Source organism: Podarcis tiliguerta (assembly GCF_965153285.1).
Source record: "Podarcis tiliguerta genome assembly, chromosome: 10".
Taxonomy (NCBI): domain Eukaryota; kingdom Metazoa; phylum Chordata; class Lepidosauria; order Squamata; family Lacertidae; genus Podarcis; species Podarcis tiliguerta.
Genome location: NC_139543.1, coordinates 379,324 through 406,148, shown reverse-complemented (window position 1 = coordinate 406,148; position 26,825 = coordinate 379,324). Strand labels below are relative to the sequence as shown.

The 26,825-nt window shown below is 46.2% G+C and overlaps 1 protein-coding gene and 2 long non-coding RNA genes across 3 annotated transcripts in view; 2 read left to right on the top strand and 1 right to left on the bottom strand.

The window, feature by feature from the left end:
* The window catches only part of NUDT5 (nudix hydrolase 5), a 1,423,229-nt gene that overhangs the window by 1,050,958 nt on the left and 345,446 nt on the right, over window positions 1-26,825 (top strand). The gene's annotated exons all lie outside the window — the stretch shown is intronic.
* The window catches only part of LOC310658277, a 332,943-nt gene continuing 306,230 nt past the window's right edge, over window positions 113-26,825 (bottom strand). The window contains exon 2 of the long non-coding RNA XR_014502173.1: window positions 113-269. This is a non-coding gene — a long non-coding RNA (uncharacterized lncRNA). The remainder of the gene's footprint in view (window positions 270-26,825) is intronic.
* On the top strand, window positions 2,962-15,633 carry LOC310659335. Its single transcript, XR_014502768.1, has 3 exons — window positions 2,962-3,038; window positions 13,185-13,312; window positions 14,956-15,633. It is a non-coding gene; the product is annotated as an uncharacterized lncRNA (long non-coding RNA).

Sequence of the window (26,825 nt, the reverse complement as noted above, 5' to 3'; positions counted from 1 at the left end):
CTATTTGTCTTGTTCTAAAGACATGGGTGGGTCAGCATTTGGGATAGGGGGGATCCCTCCTACTCCTGTTTTCTGGGAGAAATCATCTCCTTCCCTCCTTGAAAGGGGGGAGGGGTCGGATCATCTCCTTCCTTTCTTAGAGGGGGGAGGGTTCCCCCAGCAACATTACTCACAGTTTGCTCTGTTTCTGAGCTAGGAATGAAGGTGTTGGCTTTCTGCCACTTCTCTACATTGGAGGAATTGTGAGTCCCAATTATGCTGTTTTCGCTCTTAATGCCTCATTTTTTCCTTCTAGCAGGCATAATTAGCAGCGGGGTGAGCTCCTGTTGCTCAGTCCCTGCTCCTGCCAACCTAGCAGTTCGAAAGCATGTCAAAGTGCAAGTAGGTACCGCTCCGGCGGGAAGGTAAATGGTGTTTCCATGCGCTGCTCTAGTTTGCCAGATGCGGCTTAGTCATGCTGGCCACATGACCTGGAAGCTGTACACTGGCTCCATTAGCCAATAAAGCGAGATGAGCGCGCAATCTCTGAGTCGGCCACGACTGGACCTAATGGTCAGGGGTCCCTTTACCTTTTATCAGATCAAGGCCAGGTCTTATGTTCAATGGATGAAAGCTGTGCGTTAGTTGCAAAGACTGCAATCTATCTTCTTTAGCGTTCCTTGTTACTCTAAATCGAGTTGAGCCATAAAACAGGAGATAATAAAACAATAAACCATTAGGCTAAAAGCAAAGAAAACAAAATGACAAATAAGAATATAAACATAGGGTCAGAAGATGTCTAAAACCTAATTACGGTAAAAGCTTAATTGAAGGCGGGAGGATCTGGCTAGGCTGCTACCTCCGTCGCCATTTTGGCTCGCAAATGTTTATTTGCAGCAGCTGCTGTTGTTTTTATTGTTGATGTTGCTGCTGTGCACGTGTCCTAGGGGTCCTAGGAGGCCATTTTGGATGAAGGCAGAGTGACCGGAAAGAGGCGTCACCGGAGGAGAGGCAAACGAAGACATGCCACCACCGCTATATTGGTTGAGGGCAGTCGGGCCTAGCCTGGCCATTTTGTGGCGCTGGTCTCCCTCATGAGGTGGGTGCCTCATCTCTTGAGGGGTCCCAGGAGAAGTTGGGAGTCCCTGCGGAGAAGGAAGGGCGGAGGCCCCCCCAATCCCCTCAGGGAGGAGTTCCAACAGTTACTTAGGGGCCTTGGCCTTTCTCTGGTTTGTTGTTGTGTTGCTGTTGCTGCTGCTGTTATCATCACTATCCTCAGTATTATCCTTATTCTCCTCCTTCTATTCCTTGCAGCATTTCCCTGAGCGCTGTTTCTAAGCTCCTTCAGGAGCAGCCCAAGTAGACTGCCACTGGCACGGGAGGCTCGGCCTGGGAGAAGAAGCACCTAGGAGGCCAGGGTAGCCCCACAAGGTGGGCTCCTGTCCCCCTGGGCATCTTTTGGGGTACAGGGGCCAAAGTCCTGGTTTCTGCCTCCGCCCTGCCAGCCTTTGGCCCTCCTCGCCCTGCTGGCTTGCAGATAAGGTGGGGGCGAAGGCCTGCTGGGTGCTGCTGTGAAGACGGCGCGCCTGAGGGTGCTGTGGGGTGCCCTGCTGGGCTGGGATGAGCCAGGGGGTGATGGGAGGGGGGGCTGTGAATCCCATCCCTCTCTCTATGCTTTTTATCTTTCTCTTCCCTCTCTCATTTCGCAAAGAAGTCATGGGAATTATAGCTCTGAGCTTCCTTGCAGTGGGTTGGACTAGATGCCCCTTGATGCCCCTTCCATGTCTCCAATGCTCCTTGTCTCTCTCACTCTTACTCTCCTTTTAATGGCACTTCCCCCGGTTTTTTCCTAGCTGGGCCTCCATTTCTTGCAACTTTGCCTGCGACCGCTGGGATTGCTCTAAGGAGATCCGTTGACACCAGTTTTGGCGTCACCAAAGGAATCAGGGAGATGTGCTTCAATTCCCCTCGCAGATAGTATTTAACCCATCATGGCATCTCTCAAAGCACCCTGGGAACTGTAGTTTCCTATGGGAGGAGAGAATATTCTGCACAACCTTTCCCAAGGGGGTCTCTTTGGGAAACAGAACAAACTACAGTTCCCATGATGTCCCCCAAAGCATCCTGGGAACTATTGCTTGCTCTGGGTGTTGAGGGTTGTGAATTAGGGTTAGGGTTAGGTTTAGGATTGGGGGTTGGGGTTAGGGTTGGGGTTAGGGTTAGGGGTTAGGGTAGGGTTTAGGGTTAGGGTTGGGTTAGGCTTAGGGTTTAGGGTTGGGGTTATCGTTAGGGTTGGGGTTAGGGTTGGGTTAGGGGTTAGGGGTTGGGCTGGGGCTGGGGTTAGGGTTAGGGTTAGGGTTGTTAGGGTTAGGGTTGTTAGGGTTAGGGTTGTTAGGGTTAGGGTTAGGGTTGTTAGGGTTAGGGTGGTTAGGGTTTTAGGGTTAGGGTTTTAGGGTTAGGGTTAAGGGTTAGGTTAGGGCTAGGGTTAGGGGGTTAGGGTTAGAGGGTTAGGGGTTAGGGTTAGGGACGCGGGTGGCGCTGTGGGTTAAAGCCTCAGCGCCTAGGGCTTGCCGATCAAAAGGTCGGCGGTTCGAATCCCCGCGGCGGGGTGCGCTCCCGTTGTTCGGTCCCAGCGCCTGCCAACCTAGCAGTTTGAAAGCACTCTCGGGTGCAAGTAGATAAATAGGGACCGCTTACTAGCGGGAAGGTAAACGGCGTTTCCGTGTGCGGCTCTAGCTCGCCAGAGCAGCGATGTCACGCTGGCCACGTGACCCGGAAGTGTCTTCGGACAGCGCTGGCCCTTGGCCTCTTTGAGTGAGATGGGCGCACAACCCTAGAGTCTGTCAAGACTGGCCCGTACGGGCAGGGGTACCTTTACCTTTACCTTTAGGGTTGGGGTTGGGGTTGGGTTAGGGTTGGGGTTGGGGTAGGGTTAGGGGTTAGGGTTAGGGTTAGGGTTAGGGGTTAGGGTTAGGGTTAGGGTTGCCAGCCGTTCCTGGGAATGGAAATCAGACAATATGAACTTGTTACTGAACCAACTTAGTCCAAAAGATAAGAAAGTAAGCATTGTTCTAATCCAAAATATCTTTACAGATTCCCATCAAGGTAACAATTGTTTCCTGTGGCCTAAAAGAAAAACATCAAATTTCTAGTAAGTATGCCCCCAAATTCCACTACAACCAAAATCTTGGTTGGTTTCAGGATGGGTTGGATTGATTTTCAAAACAATGATTTGACCATTTTTTATTGAATCCATCATTGGTACAGAAATAACAGGTGACGCCTAGGATAGTTTATGAACAACATGCTTGCCTTTCTGGCTATGCTTGGAGGCTGTGGGATACATGGTTCATGCAGTCTAGATTTTGGGGTGAACCAGAACCAGCTTGGATCTGAGCAATACAATCTGGACTTGAAATAAGAAATTCAAACTTGTTACTGCTGGTATCAAGTGTCACACACATTTTACTGTGAGTAAGCACTATTGAGCACAGTGCATGCATAGGATTGTGCTGTTAATCTGCCACTCGCCCAGGCCATGGTTGGGGAAGAAAAATCATGTGTCCATGTGATATGTATGTATGTCCAGCTCACAAAATCGGGGGATAACCATATGTTGTGTAGATTAGTTGTCTTCATTTTTGCAGCAGTCACGTTTATTGCCCCCTATGCCAGTGATGGCGAACCTTTTAGAGACTGAGTCCCCAAACTGCAACCCGAAGCCCACTTTGGCACAAAGTGCCAACATGGCAATTTCACCTGTATATCTCATTTTTTCTGTGGGTTTCATTTTTCTTCTTAATGACTTCTGTAATAAATAATCCTTCATGAAAGTTATTGCATTACCTTCTTCATTAAATTATCTTTCCATTGATATATAATTTTATGGTATAACTCAGTGCTTTTTTTCTCCAGTCAGTTCCTTTCTCTCTTAAGCCACCCCCTTCTATTTATTTATTTATTCATTCATTTATTGAATTTGCATACCGCCCTTCATGTGCAGGTCTCAGGGCAGTTCACACATAAAAATACAAGACAAAAAAACACAAAATACATAATGGAAACAAGAATAAACCAATAACCCTCCTCCCTTCTCCAATACTTATTCCATATGTAAACATCTACATTCACAAGATAAAAGGATCACCCTTCTGCCTGCCAACAATTAAGCACCTGTTTGTTGCAAAATGCAACCTGCAGAAGTGTGTTTACATGCACCCCTATCAGTCCCACGGGAAGTCAGCTGGCTGAAGTCCTGTTGATCCACCCCTCAGATACTCTTTATAATGGGAAACAACCCCAGTGTTGCCCACCATGTTGCTCTTAATTCCCTCGCCTACACCTCGCCCCCTTTGAGTCCCTGCCCGGCTTCCGGCTTCCTTATTCTGCACACCCTTACTTGGGAGTAAACCCCGCCAACCTCAGCAACGCTTCCTTCCTGAGAAAGCCACCACGCGCAAATTCCCACACCAGATTTATTGTAGGTGTTTTCTCACTTTTCCAGTTTCTTGCAATCAAGATCCTGGCTGCCACTGTCGTATACATGAAATTTATCTAATTTCTTTTTTAATTTCTGATGTCATTATACCTAGAAGGTTTCAGGTTTTTTCTTAAATGAGAACTTAAATAACTTTTTAAATTCATTGTAGATATTATTCCAAAATTCCTTAATGGCTGTGCATTCCCACCACATGTGTATATATGACCCTATACCATCTTTACACCTCCAACAAGTTGGTGGTCTATTTTTATACATCTTTGTGAGTTTTGCTGGAGTGTGGTGCCATCTGTATTGCATTTTCATAATATTTTCTCTAAGGTTATAAAGGTAAAGGTCCCTGACTGTTAGGTCCAGTAACAGACGACTCTGGGCTTGCGTGCTCATCTTGCTCTATAGGCCGAGGGAGCCAGCGTGGGTCCGAGACAGTTTTTCCAGGTCATGTGGCCAGCATGACGAACCAGAGCAGCGCATGGAAACGCGGTTTACCTTCCTACCTACTTATCTACTTGCACGTCAACGTGCTTTTGAACTGCTAGGTTGGCAGGAGCTGGGACCGAACAACAGGAGCTCACCCGTCACGGGGATTCGAACCGGCGACCCATTGGCAAGTCCAAGTGTTATAACTCTAAGGTTATAACACGCCATAAATTTAATATCCCCCCTCCGCAGTTTCTCCCATTGATCCATATAGATCCTAGCTCTTGCGCCCATTTCACCGTTGACACTTTCACCAGTTCCTCTTTCACCTCCCGTTCTAAGAGGAGATTATAAATTCTTGTGTCAGGGGTTCAGGAGCAGAGTCACAGGAGAGGGAGGAAGTGGAGAGCGAGGGGGAGGAGTCCGAAGGAAATGTCAGCGAGGACAGCAGTCCGAGGTCTCTGAGTCTCTCCAGTGACTCGGAAGATTCACAGAAAGGGGCTCCCATAGTCAGGGCAAGGGGAGTGCCCAGGGGGGCACCTCGGGAAGAAGGGGCCAGAGGGGACTCAGAGAGTAGCAGCTGGAAATCCGGACCAGCGTCCTCCCCAGAGCGCAGTAGGGGGGAGGAGTCCCAGGCATCGGGATCAGGGGGCGCGCGGGCAGCGGGAGAACGTGAGGCAGGAGGGACCACACCCTCGTCAGGGAGCGAGGAAACGGTCATCAGGAAAGTTAAACGCGCGCGCGCGCCAAGTTCAAATGTACAGGAGGGCGGCAAGGTGGGCAGCCCGGGTAGGGAGCCAGGTCCTAAAGCCCGCCGAAGAGAGGGGGAGGAGTCAGAGGGGTCAACGTCTGCCTCAGAAGAGTCCAGGAGGGAGGAGACCCCGGGGGGTAGTAGGACCCAGAGGAAGAGAGAGAGAAGGAAGAGGTGGAGTAAGATTAGAGTCTTAAACTGGTGCGCAGGGGGCGGAGACTCAGACGGAGCTTCGCCGGTCTAGAGTCCAGATGTAGGGCTGGGACGCTGAGGCTTTGAAATGGAATCTATTCTTCAATAAAGACTTTGATACTTTACTACCGGCTAGCGTTGGTCCTTGGTGAGCTGGGACCCGGAGCCAGCTCTGACAGTAAGCTCCGTCTCTCCTGATTTTGGCACCAAGAACCTCGCCACGTGAGTCGACGCAGCGAGGGAAGAAGAGGGGTGCCTCCAGAGCTCACAAAACTCAGGCAAGATGACTACGGAAGAGCAACTAACAGCCCTGCAAGAAGCTGTGACACAACTCAGCACGGAGGTACTTGCATCCAGGAAAAGAGAGGAGGAAATGGTTAACGCCTGCCGGGATCTCCAAGTCAGGTTGGACGTGCTTTCTAAACAAGGGCCACCGGGACCCAAAGCAGAGGGCATTGGCTTGGGGAGAAGGGGAGGCAGCCTTGTATCTCATTTTGACGGGAGTCTACAGCAGTACCCCAACTTCAGAGCAGACCTGCTGTTTGCGCTGGATCTGCTTGACAAAGACTTTAGAGATGAAAGAGAGAAAGTGGGATTTATCTTGTCCCATTTGCATGGGGAGGCCAAAACGTGGCTGAGGAATTTATGGAGAGATAATGATCCGGCGCTCCAGGATGCGAAGGCTTTCATTAAAGCAATGGACTCGTGTTTTTTATCAAAGATAGACATCGACATTGCCCGGAGGGACATACATGGACTTAAACAGGGCAAAGCCAGCGTGAGGCAGTACCATGCACGCTTTTTCGGACTAGTTCATGCACTGGGATGGCAAAAAGATTCTGAGCCAGTGAGAGACCTCTTTTGGGAGGGCTTGAATGCAGATGTAAAAGCGGAGATTGGAAGGGGGGAGAGGCCAAGGAGCACCCAGCAAGTAGTCCAGAGGGCTCTGGAAATCGGGGTGCATCTGGAGGAACGTCCTTGGAACAGGGAAGAAGGACGTTGGGGAAGGGCACCAGCCAGAGCACCTCCCTTCTCTCCCAGAGAAGCAGCGCGTGCGCACTCCACACCCTCGCAGGGAGGGGGAGAAGAACCGATGGAGATCGGAGGTGCCAGGGCTCAGTCAGCTACCAGAGCCCTAACACCGGGAGCAGCCAAAACGAAGCCTCCTAGAGGGAACAGGAAGTGCTACATCTGCGACAGTGCTCAACACATGGCGAAAGAGTGTCCCCAGAGGCTCCACAAGCACACTGCAGCCTCGGCAACAGTCACAGACGCAACTCAATTGAAAACACAGCAACAGTTAAACGACGGAGTCTGGCTGGAGGAAGAGGCACTGGGGTTCAGCCAGACAAGTCAATGAAGCAATCCCCAGCACTTTTGCAACCCACAGACCCCCTCCCACCCAAACCAGTGGTGCAGCTTACAGCGTCTCTCCAACTGCCCAATGGACGCACTCTGGAGGTGCCGATCACCATTGACTCCGGCAGTAACGCTGACTTTATAGGACTGGAATTCATTCAGCAGCACAATATACCACTGCTACCAGCCACGCTGCCCCTGAACGTTGTCACGGTAGATGGCAGAGACTTGTTAGGGGGGCAGGTGGTGCAACAAACGCAACCAATGGTGATGCGGATTGGAAATCACCAAGAAGTCATCAGCTTCAATGTCACCCACCTGTCGGACACGCCTGTAGTCTTGGGCATGAGTTGGCTGCACAGGCACAGCCCAGCATTGGCGTGGTACCAGCGCCAACTGACCTTCGGCTCCTCCTATTGCGCGGAACATTGCATCCTTCCTAGCCCGGAAGAAGGAGGGGACGACCCGCAGCTACAATTAGGCACGCTGCAAGCAGTGCCGCGCAAGTACGCAGCGTTTTTGGAGGTTTTCTGCGAGAAGGAAGCGGACAAGCTGCCTCCCCACAGGCCCTATGACTGCAAGATTGACCTCCTGCCAGGAGCGACGCTGCCAGCCGGGAAACTGTATTCCATGTCTGAGGACGAGCTGCAGGAGCTCAAGGAGTTCATAGACCTCAACTTGAAGCGCGGTTTCATCCGGGAGTCGAAGGCAGCGGGGGGCAGTCCTGTATTCTTTGTGAAGAAAAAGGACACGCCCCAAAAGAGGCTTGTAGTTGATTTCAGGCTCCTAAATGCCAAGACCAAGCCCACGGCCTTTCCCATGCCCAAAATAGATGACCTGCTTGCAACGGTGAGGAAAGGACGCGTTTTTACAAAATTGGATCTGCGAGGGGCGTACAACCTGATTCGCATACGGGAAGGAGACGAGTGGAAGACTGCCATGTTCACGCCCCTGGGCACATATGAATACAGAGTTATGCCCTTCGGTTTACAAAATGGCGCTCACTGTTTTCAAGCCTTCATGCATCACGTCCTGGCGGGTCTCCTCTACAAGAAATGCGTCTGCTTCTTGGACGACATCCTGATATTCTCCGAATCTGAGGAGACCCACGAAGGAGACGTCAAGGAAGTTCTGCAGAGACTGCAGGAGCATCGGCTGTATGCCAAGCTGGAGAAGTGCCAGTTCGACAGGAAGGAGGTGGATTTCCTGGGCTACAAGCTGTCGGACAAGGGGCTCGCCATGGACAGCGCCAAGGTTCGCGCAGTGTTGGACTGGAAGAGCCCGCGCAATCGGAAGGAGGTCCAGCGGTTTGTGGGGTTCACCAACTTTTACCGCAAGTTCATCAAGGGGTTCGCGATGCAGACGGCGGCCATTACCGACACGCTCAGCTCCAAGAAGAAGAAGTTCATCTGGACGGAGCAAGCGGAGCAGTCCTTCCAGAACCTTAAGCGTCTCTTCTCGTCCGAAGGGCAGCTACTGCATGTGAATCCCAGCAAACCGATGAGGGTGGAAACAGACGCCTCAGACAGAGCCGTGGGCGCCGTACTGTTGCAGAAGGACCCGCATGGGGACTGGAGACCGTGTGCCTTCTACTCTAGGAAGCTCAGCAAGTCGGAGCAGAACTACACCATCTGGGACAGGGAGTTGCTGGCCATTCATGCAGCATTCAAGGCGTGGCGGCACTTCCTCGTCGGGGCCAAACACACAGTGCAGGTTCGCACGGATCATAAGAACCTGGAGTACTGGCGCACGGCAAGGTTCCTGAACCAGCGGCACATCAGATGGGCGGAATTCTTTGCGGATTTCGACTTCAGGATAGAATACATCCCAGGCGACAACAACATCATGGCGGATGCGCTGTCCAGAAAGCCGCAATACCTCGAAGAGGCGGCACCAGCAGCGGCCAAGCACATTTTCGCTCCGAAAGCGTGGGCGTGCGCTTCAGCAACCGTGGACCTGGAGGCGGTCCGTCGAGCACTGCAGGAGGACCCCTTCGCACAAGCCAAGATGGAGGAGGTGCACAAGGGCACGGTGAAGGACGACGAGTTCCAAGTACGGGACGGATTGCTCATCCGCAGAGGAGCACTCTATGTACCGGGAGACGACCTCCGTGCGAAAGTACTGCAGCAGTTGCACGACGCACCCACCGCCGGGCACTTTGGCAAGGAGAAGACGGCAGAACTAGTTGCCAGAGATTTTTGGTGGCCCAAGATGCAGGGGGGAAGTCGCGGAGTACGTCTCGAGGTGCGACACCTGCCAAAGGGCCAAGTCAGTGCACAAACCTCCGGCGGGACTGCTCGAACCGCTGCAGACCCCGAGCGAACCGTGGGAGAGGGTGGCCCTGGACTTTGTCACGGATTTACCCAGCTCAAGGGGTAAAACGGCAGTGCTAGTGGTGGTGGACATGTTCACTAAAATGGCCCACTTCATTCCATGCGCGAAGGTGGCCACGGCAGAACAGACCGCCAAACTGTTCATAGACCACGTCTTCAGGGTGCACGGTCTGCCACGGTCTATCTTGTCCGACAGGGGGCGCCAGTTCATTTCGAACTTCTGGCAGAAGCTGATGGGTTTCCTGAACGTCAAGATCAACCTAGCGTCGGCGAGACACCCGCAGACCAACGGCCAAGCGGAGCGCGTCAACGCCATCATGCAGCAGTACCTGAGATGCTATGCAAATCAGCAGCCGACAACCTGGGTGGACTACCTGCCGCTCGCTGAGTTCGCCTACAACAACACGAAGCACGTGTCAACGGGGGTGACACCGTTCTTCGCCAACAACGGGAGGCATCCCAGAACCTTCCCGGGATTAGAGAGACTGGGGGAGGGAGAGCCACAGGCAGCGGAAGTCTTGGCGGCAGAATTGCAGGAGGTTCACGAACAGCTTAGGAGGCAGTTAGAGCTTGCAAAGCACGCATACAAACTGCAGGCTGACAAGCACAGAAGGGTTGGGGAGGACATAAAGGTGGGAGACTGGGTGTGGTTAGCGGCACACGCAGTGCCGACCAGATCACTAGCTAAGAAGAAACTCGGACATAAGCAGCTAGGACCTTACCAAGTTGAAGCACGGATCAATCCGGTGGCTTTCCGGTTGACACTTCCGGAGGGATCCAGAATGCACCCAGTATTCCATAGGTCGGTGCTCACGCCCTACAAAGCACCTCACCGATTTCAGGCGCAGGACACGGCACCAGACCCATATGGGGAGACCCCCCCAAGGAGGGAGTCGCCAGGAAGGGAACCCATCAACCAGGTCACAGAGATTTTAGACTCGAGATGGGGGGAAGAGGGAGTAGAATACTTTCTCGCCAGTGAAGGTACCCCGGCCAGCGCCAACCGTTGGGTGCCGGACTATGCCCTGAACGAGCCTCTTCTCAAGGAGGAGTTTCATGCCTTGTTCCCACACAGGCCCATGCCAGCCGAGTATTTCGACGACTGGCTTTTCACACCCACGCTTTCAACCAGCACCTTCCAGGGGTTCACCTCGGACGAGGAACCAGCAACGGAAACACGTTCCCCGGAGGGCTCGCCCTCGGGGTTTGCCTCAGACCGCTCGTTTTGGTGGGACGATCGAGGAGAGGAGCGGTGGAGCAGGAGGTGGCTGAGGGGTCCTTGGCAGGCAACGGACCCAGAGGAGACCGAGGGTGAGATGGACATGGACAGGCTGGGGGAGGACGTTGGGTTCGAGCATGGCGGCACGGAGATGGAAGCAGAGGAGATCAATGTCGGCGAAGACAAGGAGGACGAGCCGGACTTATCCGGATGGATGCATGCCACGGGGGACGAACTGTATCCGCCATTCACCCCCACAACGACGGAGCAACCAGCACCCCCGCCGGAGGAGGGGGAGGGGGGAACGGGGGGCTTCGAGGGGGGGATGGATGTCAGGGGTTCAGGAGCAGAGTCACAGGAGAGGGAGGAAGTGGAGAGCGAGGGGGAGGAGTCCGAAGGAAATGTCAGCGAGGACAGCAGTCCGAGGTCTCTGAGTCTCTCCAGTGACTCGGAAGATTCACAGAAAGGGGCTCCCATAGTCAGGGCAAGGGGAGTGCCCAGGGGGGCACCTCGGGAAGAAGGGGCCAGAGGGGACTCAGAGAGTAGCAGCTGGAAATCCGGACCAGCGTCCTCCCCAGAGCGCAGTAGGGGGGAGGAGTCCCAGGCATCGGGATCAGGGGGCGCGCGGGCAGCGGGAGAACGTGAGGCAGGAGGGACCACACCCTCGTCAGGGAGCGAGGAAACGGTCATCAGGAAAGTTAAACGCGCGCGCGCGCCAAGTTCAAATGTACAGGAGGGCGGCAAGGTGGGCAGCCCGGGTAGGGAGCCAGGTCCTAAAGCCCGCCGAAGAGAGGGGGAGGAGTCAGAGGGGTCAACGTCTGCCTCAGAAGAGTCCAGGAGGGAGGAGACCCCGGGGGGTAGTAGGACCCAGAGGAAGAGAGAGAGAAGGAAGAGGTGGAGTAAGATTAGAGTCTTAAACTGGTGCGCAGGGGGCGGAGACTCAGACGGAGCTTCGCCGGTCTAGAGTCCAGATGTAGGGCTGGGACGCTGAGGCTTTGAAATGGAATCTATTCTTCAATAAAGACTTTGATACTTTACTACCGGCTAGCGTTGGTCCTTGGTGAGCTGGGACCCGGAGCCAGCTCTGACATCTTGAAATGTATTTTCTTTTAAATTGGATTAATTCTTTTTCAAATCTAGATGTTTCCTTTGCAAGACCTTCCTTTTTATCTAAACTCAATCTTTTGTTTATCTGAAAATATTGTAGCCAGTCGACAGAAGATGTCTTCTGATTTCTTCAAATTATTTTAATTTGATGTTATCATTAATTTCTTTTATTTACATTAACTATTAACTGTGTATGTGGCCCAGTCTCCTTGCATATTTTTCTTTTTAATAGCCAGGGCTTCTGTCAGTGAGGTCCATAGGGGAATCTTTGGTTCTAATATTTTATCCAGATCTTGTATAATGATTTGTTTATAATATGATTTAAAAATCCCTCACCTTTTCATAAATTAGATACGCATGCCAACCATATCGGTTGTCAAAACCCCCTAGGTCTAGCACATCTGTATCTCTTAAAGTGATCCAATCTTTTATCCATACCAGTCCGGCAGCAGCATGACAGAGTTCTAGCTCTGGTAGGGCAAAGCCCCCCCCCCCCTTTGGTCTATAAGTATTTGATGCTTAATTCTTGCTTTTCTTCCATTCCATATAAATCTAGCAATGTCTTTCCTCCAGCTTTTGAAGCATTTCATTCCTCCCAATATTGGAATGGTTTGGAACAGCAAAATCATTTTTGGTAAAATGTTCATTTTTACTGAAATCCTGCCCCAAAGGGAGAGGTGTAGTTTGTTCCAAATTTCCATTATTATTATTTTTAATCTCACGGCAAGTTTTTATATAGTTATCCTGGTACAAATTGATGCATTTTATCTATATCCAAATTCCCAAATATTTTACTTTATTTTTAATCTCTAAAGCTGTAATTTTTTGTAAGTCCTTTATCTCCTCCGATCTCATATTTTTAACTAATAAGTTAGTTTTTTTAAAGTTTCTGCCAATCTTCCGAATTTGTTAATTTTTTTTCTACTTTGTTGAGGGTTTTCAGTTGTTCCTATGAAATCATCTGCAAATGCTCTGATTTTGCGGGGAAAACCATGCAAATTCCCATACCAGATTTCTTGGATTATATTATTATTATTATTATTATTACACTAAAGTCACCTCCCTTTGTCAGGGGAGGTCACCGCTTTGACGGCGGCGCATGGTGGGGCGACTGCGCACATGCCCACAGAGAGGGCTCTGAGTGCCATCTCTGGCACACGTGCCACCTGTGCCATGCCAGCCTCGCTTACTTGCAGGAACCTATAAAAGTTCAGGCCTTTTTTAACCCCTTATCTGCCTTATTTCTTTCCCCACTCTCCGGGCTGCACCACTTGCTCAAGCCAAGCAAATAATGTGACATTTGTTGTCCCCCCCCCCTAATTCCAGTTGTTCTTATTTGATGTCCGCCAGTTGAATTGGTCAGCATACATAGAATATTTCTGTCTAGGAGCTAAGATGCATGTGCTGAATGAAGATTTGGCTGGCATTCCTGCAGCAAAGGAGCATTTACGAAAGTAAGGCATTCATGTATACTTTTAGTATACAGAACAGGACATTTTACTCACAGAGTAAAATTCCATTTGAAATAGCTAGAAGTATTTGAGATATTGCAAATGGTTCTTCGCTAAAAGTTTTTTTTTTTTTAACTTGTGGATCCCCCCCCCCCAAAAAAAAACAATTAAATCAAATTAAGTTGAAGAAGAATACAGTCTGAAATTTTGATGCCAACCATGTTTCATTTCTGGGAGTAACCTGAAAAATGTAGCTGATCTACTTGCTGCACTATTTGCCACTCTCTCTCTTTCTCTCTTTCTCTCTCATCATGGGGTCTACAAAGTCTATGACTACTTATTTTGCAAAACGTAAACATAACCCATAATGCATGCAAGAAGTTATGTTTATGTTATCCAGTTGGAGGCATCTTCGTTATTGACAGTTCATTTCACTTTTATAAAATCAATTAAGAGTGGTGTTTTTTTATGTATACTATAAACAAGTTTTGCAGCCTTAATCTTTTATTCCATCTTATTGCAAAGCTTCTGTTTTGCTTCTTATTGCTTCTGTTTTTTGTTCCCTAAATCTAATTTAGCGAGTCAATTATGCCATTGCAGCAAATTCTCAAAGTCTCTCCATTGGAAATTTCATAGATGGGGCACCAGTCAGCTTCCACATCTTTGCAAAGAGTATTCTGGCTGCAGCCAGCATACAAGATGCCATCTCTTTATGTACTGATTTCACCAACTATTCCACATAAATTAGTAGAGAAAACACTGGGTGGAGGGGGATTTCATACCCTCAGATCATTTTAATGTGACATTTTATTTCTGCCAGTATTGAATTGTCTTATCACAGTTCTACCACATGTGAAATGTCTCCCTGTGTACTTTTAGACATTTGCAATATGTGGTTGGGGGTTGTTTTATTCATTTTTTTGTATCTGGAATGATATACACCTACTCGCAATTTTAAAGCAATTTCTCCTTATTCCCATATGTAAGGGAAATCTGTGAGCATTTTTCCAGATATTTTCCTAGATATTCAACAATACCTATCCCCCAATATTTTCAGCCAATTTTATCATATAACCTTTCACTTCCTTTGGTTTTGTATCATATTTGTTAAGTAGCTACCAATGTGTGTTTCTTGCTCAGTTATTTCTCTTATATGTAAGGTATTTTTCAACACAAGATTGAACTTGAGAGAACTTAAACCAAAGAGAATTTTTTTCTTGCAACTCAGCCTGGACTGCTGTGATCATAGTGCCCTGAAGAACCAAATCTTTTCTTTTGAAAAGGCTGCTCCCTTCTCCCAAACATGGCATCATTTGAAACCTGTGATAGTTTAGTATTTGCTAAAAAAATTCACTCTCTTTTACTTCCCTGGTTTATTTGTTGCATATAATTTATAGGATTTGTTTGAAGTTTATCTAAGATTTCCTTTCTCATAGGGGAGCAATATTCTTTGCGTTGCTAGGCTAATAATTTACCAACCTGTTACCCCATTTGAAAGTATTCTGTTTGCTTGCTTTGGTTGTTGGTGTAGTTAATTTTTTATATCTATGTGCATCCATACAGTCTAATTGTTGTTCTTTCCTAAAAGATTTTTAACACTCTTTTTCTTTTTTGTAAAAGCTTTGTTTCTCTGTTCTTTCTGCCAGGCTAAGAAACATTCAATATGTCACCAACACCACCCTGATTGTGTTCATCTGGCGCGTATTTATTGCAAGGTCGCAAATGGCACAAAACATGTGGTACTTTGTGGTACAGCTCTGCTACAAGTTCCTTACCTACTTTAGAGTTTCCAGCACCCTCAGACATTGAACATACCTGTCTGGTTATTGACTACCAGCTCTTGGAAGGACCTCCAGTCAACAATTGTGTGCGTGTTTGAGCTTCAAAGCAGCAGAGTATCTCTCAGCTGCTGTGTCATTCAACATATTTCATTAAATACTCATAGCTTATTTTTTTTCCTAATAAACCACCATCTTACGTCTCTAGGTCTACCAGGCTACATATCAAAGCCATAACTAAATATTTGGACACAGGTCATTTTAGAGCACTTACTCCTGCTGAAGGGATGTAGATTACCAAAGCTGCCCTATTTCACCTCGGATACAAAACACTATTTAATAACCCTCAGTCTCATCTCTTCCTATGCCCCAAATGAAATGTGAAAATATCTGATAAAACAAGAAATAGCTGACCAAGTGGAGGTATATTTTTCAAAACCCTTCATTAGATTAATTGAGAGCAATTGGGGTTTAAATGTTTTGCTTTTGCATGGGGCTGCCTCACTTCAAAGATAAACAAGAGAAAATAAAATCAGCATGAGAGTGGTGGAAGGTTTCAGATTTTTCTCTCTTCTCATGGCACACAGATTTTTTCATTTTTATGCCGTGAAATGATGCATGTCATTTTTCTTTTTTTCTTTTTTCTTTTGCAGAAGCCACCATAGTTAAGCTGATATATTTGATATATCAGATATATTTGAAGCATAAATCATCTCCATATAATATGGACCAATTCATTACAAAGTTCAAGGGCCTTCCCTGTCCTGACGATCATTTCTATGGACAGTAACAATTTGCAAACATTCCTTTTGGGTTCAGATATTGCTTTTTCCATAATAATAATAATAATAATAATAATAATAATAATTTATATCCCACCCTCCCCAGCCGAAGCCGAACTCAACTATGCTGATAAAATGAGATTATTTCCCATATTTGCAGAACTATGGCAATTTAGACAGCTGTGTGGAATGCAATTGCACAAATGTCAAAAGCTGTTGTAGATGCAACTCTTCACTCTTCCTTTTACAATATGTTGCAACCTTTACATTGGCATTCATATTGCATTAGAGTTGACTAGCCTTTTGCTCAGTCTGAAGAAGCCCATTGTCAAGCCCAGGTCAGATATTGTGAAAGCCTCTGCATTAATAGCCTGGTAACAAGTGTATAATGATTAAGGCCAAAATTAGAAATCCAAAATGAGAAATCCAAAGAGGAAAAGCTGGGAATGAAAGGGGCTAATTGAAAATTACAGTAGCACATCATGTTGTCGTCTTCAGTGGCATTCTCCCCTGCCCCCAATAGATTGGTTTTTGAGATTATATGTTTTAAGTGATGTGCTGTAACAGTGGAATGGATATTATTATTATTATTATTATTATTATTATTAGTGCTCCTGAAGACGATGCTGAAACATATCTGGCTCTTGCAAGGTTCATTCACAGAACCTTTTAAAAGTTTCTAATTCCAGCCATGCTGCCTTCTCTTTTCTGTTGCTGCTAAACCTAAACATTACATTAAAACACGTGGAGGCAGCTACTGAAAATAGCAAAATTAATTTCCCTGAGATTTAAGTTGCCATAAATCTCAGGGAAATTAATTTTGCTATTTTGAACTGTGTGTTACGACGTTAGCGTGTTGGCTGCAGTGTGCACCCCTGGACCTTCTCCCAGGTCCAGGGGTGAGTTTAGGCTCCGGTTTGCTGGTGAAACGGAACTACTGTGCCGTGAAATGATGCAATGTCTAAAAAGTGTGTCACCAACATGAAAAGTTTGGAAAGTTCTGCCTTAGATTGTGGCTTTATGCATTTCCTTGTTTCACAGTAGCCATCACAAGTGGTTGGTGGTGAAAACACACAGCATAATTATCATGACACATAGGAGATGCTATTCTCTCTTTTTGCAGGAGGCAGAGAGGGGATATATTGGTGGTGGCAGCAACCCTGTATATTCTAGTCCATAAAGCTGACTTGTACACTAGGAAATTCCTAGTCTCCATTTTTGATCTTGTCCTTAAGATTGTGAATGACATTACCAGGCAAGAGCAAAGGAAATGGGTGCAAGAAACTAATTCATTTCCAACTTTCTGAGTGTGTTTCAAATATGATTTTCTAATGTGTGTTTCCTAAAGAAGGAAGAAGATTACTGTTCTGATTAAAAATCTTTTCCAGCTTGCCTCCAATGACTTATTCAGCAATTGTAAGAAAGCAACTCATTTAAGACTAATAGCCAGAGAACCTCCTCTCTGTTTTGTTAATATTTTAAAAAGACAGGTTTGAAGCTGGGGCGGAGGAAGAGTCCAAAGGCAAAGATCAGACTACTGCTGCCCTAGCCCATGTTAGGGAGAACAGTGATTATTTTAAGACTCAGATAGCTAAGCTAAGTGGCCTGGAATGGGCTTTTCCCATTGTCATCACATTCAGCATAGCAAAGTAGGATGCTTTTTCTCATGACCCAAAGCTAAACAAAAAGAAATGACTGCAAGGTAATATTCACATCTAATGCAGTTTCTGCTTATGACACAGAAAATATAGTGTCTTAAGGGGAATTCTAGTAATATTGCTTTGCATTTTTTTTAGCAGTTTTATGTGCCTGAATTCTACAGCAACTGACCAGAGTTACCACATAGAACTCAGAATACCTTGCTTGTATGTGTTTTGCTTGCATGAGTGTGTTTGAGGAATTGTCAAGACTGAGCCCTTAGGTCTTTCTTGTCAGAGGTTTCAGGCCAGCTCTTTTTGGTATTGGATACAGTCTGGTCACTTGCTGGGAATACGTAGCAAACCTGCCTCTGGAATCTCAGCTAGATTTCTCTGTGTGTTTCTCTGGCTCTTTGCCCCTCTCGATACCTGAGGTCATATCTCATGTCTGGACAGTCCAGGATGTGATGCCTGGCAGGATAGGAATTTGAACCTGTAAGGGGGGACAGGGAGAAGAAAGGAAAATAACTGACCTCCCCACTCAGAACACTTATTTAACAAAACATTTCTGAGGCTGAAGGAGCAAATGGTCAGATAAAATACCTAGAAAGCTGGAATAGATCTCACTCAATCTTGGCTTGGTTGTCCAGGGCTGCCAGAAGTATGGGTCCTTTTCCTGGAGACAGTCTGGCCTACAGCTCTGGGGCTAAGTCCCATTAGTGGTCATTAACAAACAAAAAAATCTAATCTAGGGGTGAGGAACCTGTGGCAATCCAATATTTACAGAAATTGGCTTGAGAACCTTTCAACACGTGCATGGAAGATGCATACATGTGCATGGGAAATGCAATCGAAAAATACCTGGAGAATCAACCGTGGGAACCCATCCTGTATCCTATTGAAATACAATTTCAGACTTTTCCAAGATGTCAGATTTGCCTCTGTGAGATTCTAATAACAATCCTAGATGATCACAGAAAGGAAAGTTGCCTGGTAGTCTTAAATAATCCTGGAAGAGGGTGGAAGAATTTTTTTGTAAACTTTAGAACCTTGTTTAAAGGTTCCCACATCAACTTCTGTCAAGTGTGCTGCAGAAGATGCTTGGGTATCCCCATTCCATTCAGAGAGGAAGGCTGGCCCCCTTTCACTCTGTGAAACTAAACATTGCAGCCGGCAAACCGTCTTTCCGATAAATACGCCCATTATTCTTTTTCTCATTAAAGTACAGGGCTCCCTGGTACACAGCTTGAAATTAAATTGTGTGATTTTGCTGCTGTCTGCACTGAAATTCACAAAAAGGATTAATTGGAGCTTAATATAGCAGAAGAAAGAAAGCACTTTACATTCTCAGCAAATATGTTAGTAACTAACCTGCTACATGGTGCTAAATCTGGGCAAAAACAAAGCTGAATCTTTCTTAGGACAATATACATACCATTAAACTATGATGTTTAACCAAATCAAGTTATTCCATCCCATTTTCTGTTTATAAATTGTGGCTTTTATATTTGTTATGTGAGAAACAACAATGCTTAGAATACTTTTTTCCATTTATGCATAATCATGTTGATAAAATGAAGCCACTCTGTAGCAGAATATATTACAAAATTTTGTAATATATTTCGTTATATACAAGACAACTCACAGCAATTAAAGCTGCCAGTCAGGTGTGTGATTTTAAGGTGCTCTGTGAGCTCTTATCTTGAATGACTTGTCCAGGAAAGGGGTGTGAGAAATTAAACAAATATAGTAACCTGGAATTACTGTTATTTTCAACAATTAATAAACAAGATTTTAAAAACATTGTCTCAAAGAAATACTGTACAGGGAAAGGTCCTTCCTAAGCATGCCAAATATCCTCTTTTCTTGTCTGGATCTGAGGAGAAAAAAAAATCATGAACAGCAGAGATCTGGCAAACATGTACTTTGTTGACAAGGCAAATGACTTAAAACATCAGCTCAGCTATAGTTTTACCCTGTAGCAATGGGCAAGCCACTCCCTTCACAAGAATTCTCCATTTCAATACATAATTAAAATTTCAATACATAATTAAAATAATACATAATTAAAATTTCAATACATAATTAAAAAACAGTTCACAATATTCCTTCCCAGCATTATACATACATTATACATACCACATCTCACCTTTCCTGGGAACAGAGCTTCAATTCCCAGTATATTTGCAAATTACAGTTCCCATGGTTCTTTGCAATGCTTTTAAATGTATAGTGTGTATGCTGCCTCACACTATGCTTTTAAATGTATAGTGCGTATGCAGCCTCTATCACATTTTTGTGTGACCAAGAAACAAAACCCAAGTTAATATTATGAAGACAGGAACAAATCTGAATCTTAATGGCCGGAGCTAGCAAGAATGGGTTTATCTCCAGTCCCAATTGTGTACTCTCTTACATCCTCCTATAGAAATGGTTTCTATTCACTACTATGAAGGACAAATAATTGAACATTAAATGTGTACACAGGCCCACATATTCAACTTGCATCTGTTCCTGAATTTTTAAATTTCACTGTTTGAGTTGCTCTGTGCCCGCTGCACTTTAATCTTTAGTTTGAGTTCAGAGCCATAAATCAAAGTTGTGTTCCATGTTCAGTTTAATGGGGAATCTAAAAATGGCTGCAACTTTTTTAATGACCTTTCATTAAATGTTCAGAACATCACCAAACAAATGAAAGATAGCCTTCAATGAAAAGCCGGAATAAAGTACATTCATAATGTTCAATGACATGTGAAAGAATTATATTAGATGGGGTGGGGGAGAGGAGGCAGAATGGTGTACAAATTAAATATGTCAGTTTTCCGCACTTTCTCAAGTTGCTATACATCTGGCATCTTTTATCAGGTTGTTTTGAAATTTGGAACATTTACAGAACTCAACAGCTGTCCTTTCAGTACATGATTTTGAGGTCTAGAATTCTGAAATATTTCCATCCCACCTTGCCTAAGCTTAATATATTTGATATATTAAAAATATTTCCTTTGCCGCTTCCATAACCACCACTTTTCATGGGTGGCTTTTACCCATCACCTAGAAGCAGGGTCTCAATGAGTACCTCAAGGCTCCTTTAATGTTACAAAGATGCAAGCACTTAGGTCCTACTTAGCTGACGAGAAACCCCGACAATGCTTTTGTGGAAGCCCGCGAACTGTTTAAATGCAAACAAGCACAAATTGTTCAGCAAATGGCTGTACTGGGAACCAGACCCCCTCCTTACGATGAAATCAGGATGCAGGAAGAACAATTTTATTACCCTGAACCAATGGGACACACCCCGCCAGGAGTGGGGCTGGGGCAGGAGTGGGAGCCAGGGCAAGAGCAGAGCTCGGGGCAGGAGCAGGAGTCTTGGATCCAGCCGCCCCCCAAAGGTTCCTCTGGATGAGGAAAGGACAGTCGAACAGTGCCCACCCAGACCTATTGTCTGCTTGGAAACAAGTAATGAACCTACCCAATTCTGAAGACTCTACTAAAAATGACTGAGTGAGTGAAGAAGAAGAGGGAAAGGAAATAAATATTAATTGCTAAAGTTTCTGGATATAATCTCTGCCCAAATGCTACCTTGGGTTGAGGTTGTTGTTTGAAGAGGCAGCTAAAGATGTGGTTGTTGTGATTTCCCCCCTGCACGGAGTGCACCAGGTATTAAAGAAGAACACAGGTTTTGTAGGGATGATGAATATTGGACAATGTGTGGAAGTTTATTTGAAGGTTTTGTTAGAAGGAAAGGTGGGAAGAAAAATATGTAAGGAGGTTGAGGAGGAACCAGGGGAGGCTGGCAAAGAGGGGGAGGAAGGGGAGGAGGTAGAGGAAAGATGAGGAGAAGGGGGCAGTGGGTCATTTAACCCAGATAAATGAAGTAAATGAAGGGGGCATGATCGGCTTAGCAAGCATGACAAATATAGATGCATATGAAATTCCTATTATAGGAGCTATATGTAATCAATTTGTCAAACCCTTCCTTATTCCTTATTCAAGTGAAGTGGGGGGCGGGTTCAAATTACTTTTACTCCTGAAGGAGCAATCTTGCAATTTTCCCAACAGCAGAGAGGCATTTTAATTCTATAGGCAGTGCTGGCTGAATTGGATTCTAGTAACATAACAGAAGTAGAAAACAGCGCCCTACCTGGAGTCTGAGCAGAAGGCAACTCTCCTGGCTTTGCTGTGAATACAATTTTGGAATTGCAGGATATCTGTTTCTAAGCAATTCTAAGCAAAATTTGTATGAGCAGGATATCTGTTGCTAAACAAAAACAAAGATTTGCCAGACTAAGATTAAATACCTTGGTTTTAACTTTTCCTCCACCAGAGGGAGCTGAGAACAGAACGCAAGGAAACTATCTGACTGATTTTTTTTTATTATTATTTTTGAAGGATGTGGATCACAGACTATGGGACTATATCTGCTCCTCTTTATGATCCTTTTGAAAGGGGACCAGATCAAAGAGCTGTGTTTAATCAGCTAAAAATTAAACTGATGTCTGCACCAGCTCTAGGGCTCCCCAATCCAGACAAACCATTTCAACTGTATGTTCATAAGTACCACCACAATGGGGGTGGTACTTTGCTGGGAAGTTGGAGGAGGCCTGCAGCATACCTTTACAGACAATTGGATTTAGTGTCAAAAGAGTGTCAAATCTTTGCCTAAGGCAGTAGCAGCAACAAGCAGATAAACTGACTTTTGGACAAATCAATTTGCCAAATTTTGCATCAACTTTGATGGATAAGGGCGGCTCCTGGCTTATTAATAAAATCCCTAGAATAAAGTTACAAGTTGTAAATATTCTTAATTTGGTAACAAATATGATCTAGAAGGGGAAAGAGAGAGAGAGAGAGAGAGAGAGATATGCTGGATATGCAGTGGTCATTTTGTGGGGACTGTAGAGGTTGAGCTTTTACCTATCAGGACAAAAGGGTGAAATTATTGCCCTAACCAGAGCTTTGCAGTTGTCCACAGGATGTAAAACTGATATCTACATGGATACATGGATAACAAATAAAATAAAATAAATGCTTTTACTACCCTACATATACATGGGGATTTGTGGAACGAAAGAGGACTTTTAACAACTACAGGAGAGGTGGTTGTGAAATAAATGAATAAAATGAATTTTATTCTTAAGGAAGAAATAGTAAAAATGACCATGCCTGGCTTAAGACACCAAGGTTCTGTGAACAAAGAGGCTCACAAAGGAGGGGTCCCTTTGCAGAACTGTTTGGACAAGAATATTTTACAAAAACAGTCTAACATCTTTTTTGGGCAATTCCAATCCTATTATTCCAAGTAGAAAGGCTACTGGTTTCTTAATAAATGTATTTTTCAACATTTATTTGACCTCATTATAAATATTTTCCCAGAAGTCTTTCACCTTAGGACACGTCCACCACATATGATAAAAACTCCCCTTTTCTTTGCATTTCCAACATAAATTGTCATTTGTATTGTAGATCTTTGCTAATTTCACTGGGGTTAAGTACCATCTATACATCATTTTCTTTTACTACAGTACATACAGTAAACTTTAACCCCTTTCTTCCATAGCCTTTCCCAATCTTCCAACATTATATTGTGTCCAACATGTCTTGCCCAATCAATCATCACAGATTTAACTTGTTCATCCTTTGTATGCCATTCCAATACAGTGGTGCCTGGCAAGACAAAAAGAATCCGTTACGCAAGTCTTTTCATCTTGCGGTTTTTTCGTCTTGCAAAGCAAGCCCATTAGCGGAGTAGCGCTATTAGCGCTATTGGCAGTTTAAGGGCTAAAAACGGCTTTTTAAGGCTTAAGGGATTAGCGGTTTTGCTGCTAAAATGCTTTTAGCAGCTTAGCGCTTCAGAAAAAGGGGTTTTGGAGCGGGGAAAAAACTCAAAAATTTTCATCAATTTTCGTCTTGCGAAGCAAGCCCATAGGGAAATTAGTCTTGCGAAGCGCCTCTGCAAACGGAAAACCCTTTCGTCTTGCGGGTTTTCCGTCTTGCGAGGCATTCGTCTTGCGGGGCACCACTGTAGTAAATTATACATTTTAGAGAGATTTTTGACATCGGTACTAACAATTCCGTTTCCAATTTGGATTTTTCTGTTGCAAAACCATTTTTCTTATCATGTTTATCCAATTCATTGATCTGATCATATTGATCTGATCCAATTTATATTTAATTTAGTCAAATGGTCTCAATTTAAATCCTTCATTATCTTCCAACAATAAATCAGTATATTTCAACCATTTACTCTCCATATTTAACTTTTTGTGTGCCTTTGCTTCCATTGGTGTTCTCCTGTCTAAGAGATCTTTATATCTTATCCAAACATTATATAATGATTTTCTAATTACATGATTTTTAAAACTTTTATGAGCCGATATCTTATCATACCATAAATATGCATGCCAACCAAATACATTGTCAAATCCTTCCAAATCTAACACATCAGCATTGTCTAGTTGAATCCAATCCTTGACCCAGCAGAAAGCCACAGCTTTAAAATATATCTTCATATCTGGCAGGGAACCCCCCCCCTCTCTTTTGAATCTGTTAGTATTTTATATTTAATTCTGGGTCCCGTCCCCCACGCCAGATAAATTTAGACAATGCTTTCTGCCATTCTTTAAAACATCTTACATTATCTAGAACCCAAAGTTAAGAATCTGTCTAGAATGTATAACTTGCTGCTGAAATGGAATACTCAAGATGAAACGGTGAAATCTGCTATGATTAAATGGGCACAAGATGCTGGGCATAACATTATGATGGCTGACTGGGAACAGTTATGAACCACAGGTATGAAGTTTACGGCATGTAATGCCTTAAAGGAGAATTTAATGAAAATGATTTACAGGTGGTACATAACACCAGTCAAGCTGGCAAAAATCTATCATTTGCCCGATAATAAATGTTGGAAATGTAATGAGACTGAAGGTACTTTCCTTCACCTTTGGTGGATTAAGACCTTCTGGGAGATGATATATAATTGTCAGGGGTTCAGGAGCAGAGGCACAGGAAAGGGAGGAAATAGAGAGCGAGGGGGAGGAGTCCGAAGGAAATGTTAGCAATGACAGCGGTCCGAGGTCTCCGAGTCTTTCCAGCGAATCGGAAGATTCACAGAAAGGGGCCCCCATGGTCAGGGCAAGGGGGGTGCCGAGGGGGACACCCCAGGAAGAAGGGGCCAGAGGGGACTCAGAGAGCAGCAGTTGGAAATCAGGACCAGCGTCCACACCAGAGTGCAGTAGGGGGGAGGAGTCCCAGGCATCGGGATCAGGCGGCGCACTGCCAGCGGGAGGACATGAGGCAGGATTGGCCACGCCTCCATCGGGGAGCGAGGAAACGGTCAAGAGGAAGGTTGAAGGCTGCGCGCGCGCGCCAAGTTCAAATGTACAGGAGGGCGGCACAGTTGGCAGCCCGGATAGGGAGCCAGGTCCCAAAGCCCGCCGGAAAGAGCGGGAGGAGTCAGGGGGGTCAACGTCAGCGTCAGAAGAATCCAGGAAGGAAGGGACCCCGGGGGGTAACAGGACCCAGAGGAGAAAGGAGAGACGGAAGAGGTGGAGTAAGGCTAGAGTCTTAAACTGGTGTACAGGGGGCGGAGATTCAGATGGAGCTTCGCCGATCTAACCCTAGACGTAGAGCTGGGGCGCTGCGGCTTGAAAATGGAAACTGTACTTCAATAAAGACTTTTGTACATTACTGCCGGCTAGCGTTGGTCCTCTGTGAGCTGGGACCTGGAGCCAGCTCTGACAGTAAGCTCCATCTCCTGTAAATTTTGCACCAAAAACCTCGTAACGTGAGTGGACGCAGCGAGGGGAGAGGATTGGTGCTTCGCGAGCTAACAAAAGTCAGGCAAGATGACTACAGAACAACAACTAGCGGCCCTGCAAAACGCAGTGACACAACTCAACGCGGAGGTAATTGCATCCAGGAAAAGGGAAGAGGAAGCGGCTGCCACCCGCAAGGATCTCCAAGCCAGGTTGGAAGTGCTTGCTAAGCAGGGGCAACCGGGACCCAAATCAGAGGGGATTGGGCTGGGGAAAAGAGGAGGCAGCCTTGCATCTCATTTCGATGGGAATTTACAGCAGTACCCTAACTTCCGAGCAGACCTGCTGTTTGCGCTGGAATTGCTGGATAAAGACTTTAGAGATGAGCAAGAGAAGGTGGGGTTTATCTGGTCCCATTTGCATGGGGAAGCTAAAGCGTGGCTGCGCAATCTGTGGAGAGATAAGGATCCGGCGCTCCAAAATGCGGATGCTTTCATTAAAGCGATGGATTCGTGTTTTCTATCAAATATAGACATTGATATCGCCAGAAAAGACATACATGGGCTCAAACAAGGTAGAGCCAGTGTAAGGCAGTACCATTCTCGCTTTTTTTGGATTAGTCCATGCGCTGGGATGGGAGAAGGATTCTGCTCCAGTCAGAGACCTTTTTTGGGAAGGCTTGAATGCAAATGTGAAAGATGAGATTGCAAGGGGGGAGAGACCAAAGAGCACTCAGCAGGTGGTCCAGCGGGCACTGGAAATTGGGGTGCGTCTGGAAGAACGGCCATGGAACAGAGAAGAAGGACGTTGGGGACGTACGCCAGCGAGAGCACCTCCCCTCTTTCCCAAGGATGCAGCGCGTGCGCAATCCACACCTCCGCAGGGAGGGGGAGAGGAACCGATGGAGATTGGAGGCGCTAGGGCTCAGTCAGCTACCAGAGCCCTAACACCGGGAGCAGTCAAAGCGAAGCCTCCTAGAGGGAACAGGAAGTGCTACATCTGCGACAGTGCTCAGCACATGGCGAAAGAGTGTCCCCAGAGGCTCCACAAGCACACTGCAGCCTCAGCAAAAGTAACAGACGCAACTCAGCAGAGAGAACCACAGCAGGGAAACGACAGAGTCTGGCTGGAGGAAGAGGCACTGGGGTCCAGCCAGACAAGTCAGTGAAGCAATCCCCAGAAATTTTGCAGCCCACAGACCCCCTCCCGCCCAAACCAGTGGTGCAGCTCACAGCATCGCTCCAACTACCCAATGGACTCACTATGGAAGTGCCGATTACCATTGACTCTGGTAGTAACGCAGACTTCATAGGACTGGATTTCATTCAACAGCACAACATAGCACTACTGCCAGCCACGCTGCCTCTGAAGGTTGTCACGGTGGATGGCAGGGAATTGCTGGGGGGGCAGGTGGTGCAGCAAACGCCTCCGATGGTGATGCAAATTGGGAATCACCGAGAAGTCATCAGCTTCAATGTCACCCAACTGTCGGACACGCCTGTAGTATTGGGCATGAGTTGGCTGCACAGGCACAGCCCAGCCTTGGCGTGGTACCAGCG